Source organism: Chrysochloris asiatica, unplaced genomic scaffold (assembly GCF_000296735.1).
Source record: "Chrysochloris asiatica unplaced genomic scaffold, ChrAsi1.0 scaffold00404, whole genome shotgun sequence".
Lineage (NCBI taxonomy): Eukaryota > Metazoa > Chordata > Mammalia > Afrosoricida > Chrysochloridae > Chrysochloris > Chrysochloris asiatica.
This window is the reverse complement of record NW_006408922.1, coordinates 624,605-631,800: the sequence shown is the minus strand read 5'-3', so window position 1 is coordinate 631,800 and position 7,196 is coordinate 624,605.

The window sequence follows — 7,196 nt, the reverse complement described above, 5'->3', positions numbered from 1 at the left end:
TCAATGTAATGAAACAAGCTATATGAATGGTTGAATGTGAAGCTGATGATGTGCCCTGTAAACTTTCACTCAATCCAAAATAAAAACATTTAATTAAAAAAAAAAAAAGAAAGAAAGAAATTTGGAAGACAACTACCAGGCCAACTGATTGGAAGTGATCCATTTTGGTACACATTCCAAAGAGAGGTGACCCAGCAGAATGAGGAACTCATCGGACAATATCATTGATGGCCCATGCAAGTAAAATTTTACTAAAGATAATACAAAAACGACTGCAACCATACGTTGACAGAGAACTTCCAGAGGTTCAAACCGGATTCAGGTGGATCTTGGCTGAAAGCAGAGAATACCAGAAAGATGCTTACTTGTGCTTTACTGACTACGCAAAGGCTTTCGATTGTGTGAATCATGACAAGCTATGTCTGACATTGCAAAGAAAAATTATTCTGGAACACTTAATTGTGGTCATGAGGAAGCTGTATATAGACCAAGAGACAGTTGTTCAAAGAAAACAAGGAAACACTGAATGGTTTAAAATTTTTTGGAAAAGGTGTGCACCAGGGTTGTATTCTTTCAACATGCTTATTCAACCTGTATGAGCAAATAATCCAAGAAGCTGGATTATATGAAAAGAAAACATGGCATCAGGTTTGGAGGAAGGCTCATTAACAGCCTGCGATATACAAATGATACAACTTTGCTTGCTGAATGTGAAGAGGACTTAAAATACTTACTGATGAAGATCAAAGACCATAGCCTTCATTATGGGTTGCATTTCAATGTAAAAAAACCCACCACTGGATCAATTAACAATTATCTATATAAATGGAGAAAAATTGACATTGTTCAAGACTTCACTTTGCTTGGATCCACCATCAACATTCATGGAAGCAGCAGTCAAGAAATCAAAGGATGTATTGCATTAGGCAAATTTGCTGCACAAGACCACTTGAAAGTGTTCAACAGCGAAGATGTTGAGGACTAAGGTGTGCCTGACCCAAGCCATTGCATTTTCAATATGCATGCAAAAGTTGGACAGTGAATAAGGAAGACCATAGAAGAATTGATGCATTTAAGCTATGGTGTTGAAAGAGATCAATAAAATTACCATGCTGTGATGTTTAGCACAACCTTGGAATAATTAGGCTATATGATATGTTGTTGTTGTTATTGTTAAATGCCATCAAGTCAGTTCTGACCCATAGTGACCCTGTATAGGGTTTCCAAGGAGGAGCTGGTGAGTTTGAACCGCTGACCTTGCAGTTCAAACGGATTTGCAATCTGGCGCATTAACCCACAGGCTTTATGATATAGGGATTGAGAAATAGACTGAAGGGGTAAAGGAGAGGAAATAATGTTAATATGTTTGACTGTTCACAAAAGGACAAATATTGCATATGACCATTATTGTAAAAGCTTAAGAAAAGATGTCCAAACTATAAGAAAAAAATTATTTGTTGGTTACCAGTGGTGGGAGGGAGGTGACAGTAAGGTACAGGTTGGGGATAGTAACATCATAGCTTGTGTGATGTGTAGGACAATATGGAAGAAGGAAGAGGGGATGGAAGAACAAGGAAGATAGGGGAACACTTAGGTAGGTTTGCATGGGCTAAATGGGACAGAGGCAAATAGTGATGTATATTCAACCTTGGAAGGACAGGGCTCTGTGATACAGGTATAAAAGGGGAAATAATGTCAAGGTGCTTCACTGCCTTATGGATATTGGTTTCCCTTGCCTACTATTGTAAAATAGACATTGAGTAGGATAGAAAGGAATATGATTACAGAAAGCTTATAAGGCCATCTTCAGCCTATAACTGATTGGAGTACCTAAAAGGGGTTTTAGAACTTGCCCAGTGAAATGGGCTTCTTGTAGAGCCTTTGTAGAGTATAGGGCCTTAAATGGAATCCTGAGCCCCACCCAGAACCTTCTGAGGTAGGGCAGTCCAACTTGAAAGGACATGCAGACCAACACAGAGTAACTAGAGAAACAGAAGATACATCTTGTAAGAAAGACCAGCAGGAAAAACAAAAACAAAACTAGCAGACTGTTTGGCTATTACAAGAACAAGCAAGATGTTCGCCTGGAATCCATCAAGGCAAGCCATCAAGGCCCTTCGGGACACACCCCTTCCAAGACCGAAACTAAAAGGAAACACACGAGCAGGTTTGTAAGCTCACTGGTGACTGCATTGTTCTACTTGTGAGTGGAAGTAGGGAAAAGGCAATAATGAAGACATGGACTGAGTTTGACCATGTTCCATAGACTCTTGCTGACCTTGCTGGTTGTTCCGAAGTTTGGGGAAATTTGGGAACTCCTAAGCCCATGGACACTGATCTAGATACTGGGGGGCTAGAGCTGAGAGTGAAGCTCCCAACTGACATTAAGTAGAACGCCCACACTTGCAGATAGTACCCATTTGAACTTGTTTAAATGGCTTCATGATCAGAACTCAACTAGAAGAATATAAAGAAATTTGATACTGGAAACAAGTGTAAATTGCTACAATTTGATGAACTTGACCTTTACTTATTGATGTGGTGGTGGTGGTTATGTGCCAGCAAGTCGGTTCTGACCCATAGTGACCCTGTATAGGGTTTCCAAAGAGCACCTGGTGAACTTGAACTGCTTACCTTGTAGATCAAACCAACTTTGCAGTTCAGCGCATTAACCCACAGCGCCACACCAGGACTCCACTTACTGATATACTAGCCTAAAATATCAATCAAGAGGGAATGAGTCTCCACTCTATACAGAGGATCGAGGATCAAGCCTATCTCCTCAGTACATGGGGTTGATGTTGTGGTCTTTGTTGTTAAGTGCTGTTGAGTCAGTTCTGACCCATAGCGACCCTGTATAGGGTTTCCAAGGAGTGGCTGGTGAGCTTGAACCACCGATCTTGCAGTTTAAACAGATTTTGCAGTCCAGAACATTAACCCACAGCACCATGCTAGGATTCCACACATGGTTGATAGGGACAGGCAACTTAGACACTGGCTACCTAAAATGGAGAAGCTATAATGGAGCTCTGGTAGCGTAGCGGTTACGAATCGGGCTGCTACCTCAGAGTCAGCAGTTCGAAACTACCAGCTGTTCCGCGGTAGAAACATGAGGCTTTCTGCTCCCATAAAGATTTACAGCCTTGGAAACCCTGTGCAGGGTCGCTATGAGTCAGAACCGACTCCACGGCACACAACAACATAATGGCATGAAGTGGTTGGCTTGAAGTTTAGTTTCAGAGCAACAGGGAAAAGTAGAATTCCCCCTGAATAGTTTTCATCTTGTCTAGATGGATCTGGTGAAAGGAGATGAGGATGAGATTCTTTTGATTCAATAGTGAGTAATTGTTATCAAGACTAATTGTGATTGTTACAACTGTAAAGGTAGAAGTTGTGTTAAAAAAAAAGGGGGGGGGGGGAGTAGTTAATTTTACATTCCAGGAACAGAGGACCCTAGGACCGTCAAGAGGGAACAGCATGACTCACCCAGGAGACATCAAGGCAAGTGGTTGGGTCCCCTCAGAGCAAATCCCCTTTCAAGAGTAAGACTCAATGGGAATACACGCCCTGATTGGTGACCATGTTCATCGCTGATAAGGGGAAGTGAGGGAAAAACAGTAATGAAGCTGTGAGCTAAGCCCTAAAACGTTCAATAGACACTTGTTAACCCGGGCAGAGACCTGGTTGGCCAGCAGTGTGGCAAGACCTGGGGACTCTTGGGCCCAGAGTCAGTGACACAGCCACAGAGGACAAGAGTGGAGAGTGAAGCATCCAGCTGATAAGAAGAGAGGGCATATGCACAAGAACACCCACACTTGCAGATAATACCCACTTGACCTGGCTTCAATGACTGGATGATCAGAGATTAACTAGAAGAAGAAAGAAGAGGGAAAAAAGAGTAATCTGATACAATTTGATGAACTTGACCTACACCTATGGTTGCAGTAGCTCAAAAGAGGAAACAAATCCTTACAGCAAGGGTCATTCCCACCCCCTCCATACACAGAGTAGACAGGAATGGGCAACTTGGACATTGGTTACCCAAAATGGGGGGGGGGGGGCTACAAAGGCAAGAAGTGACTGGCTTATAAACTTCAAGAGGGAACCTAGATCCAGAGGGCCTGGAGGAAGGCAGAATCTCCAGTGAGTAGTATCCAATCTGTCTAGGCGGAGCTGATGAAATGAAATGCAGATGGGTCTCTTGTGATACAATAGTGAATAATTGTTATCAGGACTGATTGTGAGGGTTGTAACAAAAAAAGGGGAGTGGTTACTCTTACACTCCAGAAACAGAGGACCCTAGGACCATCAAGAGAGGAACACACAAATAGAATGTGGGACCTTATCCAGAGAAGTAGCAGTGCCAGAGATGGGGGCATGGAGAGGGGGGAATGGCTGAAGACTCTAGAGTCATCAACTAAGAAGAGAAGGACTAAGAACTGGTGGCCAGGACCAGACTTGCAGAATGTGCCCTTTGGAGATGTAAATTATTATATATGCCTAAGTGGGTTTTTTTGTGTGTTTTTTTAAAAAAAGCTAAAGTGGATAAAGAAAAATACTTTTAACTGATGGTATATGGAGGGGATTATAATCAATGTAATAAAACAAGTTATATGAATTGTTGAATGTGAAACTGATGATGTGCCCTGTAAACTCTCACTCAATCCACAATAAAAACCTTTAATTAAAATAAAAGAGATAAAAGGGGGAAAAAAAGTATACAACAATGAAAATTAAAAAAAAAAAAAGTAAAAGTTGGTATAAAAGTAAAATGGTTGACCTAGCTTGGACGGCTAGTTGACCAGAACTCGAACCAAGGTAGATAAAGATGGTTGATACTGAGAATAAGTACAAATTGCTACAGTTTGATGAACTAAACTTTTGCCTATGAACGTAGTGACTCAAAATTGCAAAAGGAATGGAAGGCTCCTTCATATCAAGGAAGAACCTTGTTTTCTCAGTGTACTTGGTTGATAAGGGATGAGAAATTTAGACATTGGCTACCAAAAATGGTGTAGGGGAGGGAGGGAGGGCTACGAAGGCATGAAGTGGCTGGCTTACAAGCTTTCATAAGTGTGGTTGCAGAAAGAGGTGGGGAAGAGACATAGAGAGCAGAAGGAATAAGAAAACAAAATTGTTCAATATACTGTCTACAAGAGACATCAAAAAGATGAAAACAGTCTAAATCAGCACAAGAATGGCTACAACAAATGTTGGTACACACACACAATGGAATACTACAAAATTTGGAGAATAAGAACTAATTTGTGAAACATCTCACAACCTGGTTGAACGTGGAGGACATTATGCTGAGTGAAATTAGTCCATTAGAAAAGGACAAATAATGTATGCAACCAGTGTTGTGAAAAGTTAAAAAAAAAAACTGATTTTCTTGATAAAAGAAACAATGTATGATGGTTATGGGGTGGAGAGGGGAGGGGAAATTATTCACAGGGCAGGCAGTATACAACAAGAGGGACGTTAGCAGAGGAAAGATAAAGGTAGCAAGGACAGAGAGGAATGCAATAAAGTGAATAGAGGTAAATACTGTTAACTGTTGGTACATGGAGAGAATTGTAACTACATATAATGAGGCAATTTTATGAAACCTAAAACAGATGATCTCTCTGTAAACCTCCACTCTGTTCACAATAAAAAGCTAAAAAAGAAAAAAGTAAAACGGAAGGAGCAAGTTTGGAATCTGGAGGTTATACTGAGTTTGGAATGCAAGAAGGCAAGGTCCCAGATGGAAATCCAGCTGCCAGATCCTCAGCCCAGAGTTGCTGGTAAGTGCTGTCCAGTCGGTTCTGACTTATAGCAACCCTATTGAAGATTTCCAAAGAGCAGCTGGTGAGTGTGAACTGCTGACTTTGTAGTTCAAATCTACCTTTTGGACCACTGCTTAACATACAATGCCATACCAGCACTGAAAATGGTAACCGGATGTGCTCACTCAGGAAAAGGGTGCACATAATGAGGGGAGAAGCAAATAGGGGAGAGAGCCCCAGGGGTCCCAACATTTGGAAGACAGACGGAGGCAGAACACATAGCTGTTAGGATAGCCTGAGGGGAGAAAGCAAGAGCGGAAGCCATGAGGAGGCCACTGTAGCAGTATATTCAGGAAGAAGATGATGGTGGTGACTGTGGATATGTTGAGGAGAGGTAGGATTCTAGAAAAATTCTTAAAGTGGAACTGACTTTTATCCTTAGAAATAAAAGGAAGGGGAAGGTCAAGGTTGACTCTTAAGTTTTGCTCCTGAGCAACTGGAAAGTTGAGGGTGCCATCATCTGAGATGGACAAGATGTGAAGGTGAAGGTGATGACCATCATCATAACAGCAGATATTTACTGAGCGCTCAGCATGTACCGCACGTTCACACATTATCTTCACGAAACCCTGGTGAGGTCTGGGATATCATCGCCAAGCCCCTTTGATCAATGAGGAAAAGCAAAGCTCAGAGACAAGAGATGACAGTGATTGACCAAGGTCGCACAAGCAGTCTGGGATACAACAGAAGACGGACTGCCCCTTCTCAGTAACATAGAGCCACTGGATGCACATGTGCTACTGGAGTTGCAATCACAGGGCCCTTGCGACGCTGTGGCCCCACCCACAACATAGTCTGGACTATGAAGGGGAGTTGAGGGGTGGTGAAGGGGGGAAGATTGGGATTCAGGGAAAATGGGCAGGCGCAGGGGTGGGTTGGTGGTTCAAGCTCACCAGCTGCTCCTTGGAAACCTTGGAAATACAGCGTCACTATGGGTCTGGTAGCGTAGTGGTTACGTATCGGGCTGCGAACCTTAGGGTCAGCGGTTCGAAACTACCAGCCGCTCCGTGGGAGAAAGATGAGGCTTTCTACTCCCGTAAAGATTTACACCCTCGGAAATCTTATATAGAATCTCTGTGAGTTGGACTGTCTCGATGGCATTTAATGGCAGCAGCAGCAAGTCTGTAGGATAAGCACTGGACCACAAGGTCGGTCAAACTCACCAGATGTTCCTCAGAAACCCCATACAGGGTAACTATGAGTCAGAGCCTGCTCCATGGCACTTAACAACAATAACAACCCTATTGCGTCACGGAATCTGCATATTTAACAATCCAAGTGATTTCTTTAAGTATAATTTATATATAATCCCGTAAAGATTTACACCCTCGGAAACCCTGTACAGGGTCGCTATGGGTCGGACCCGAC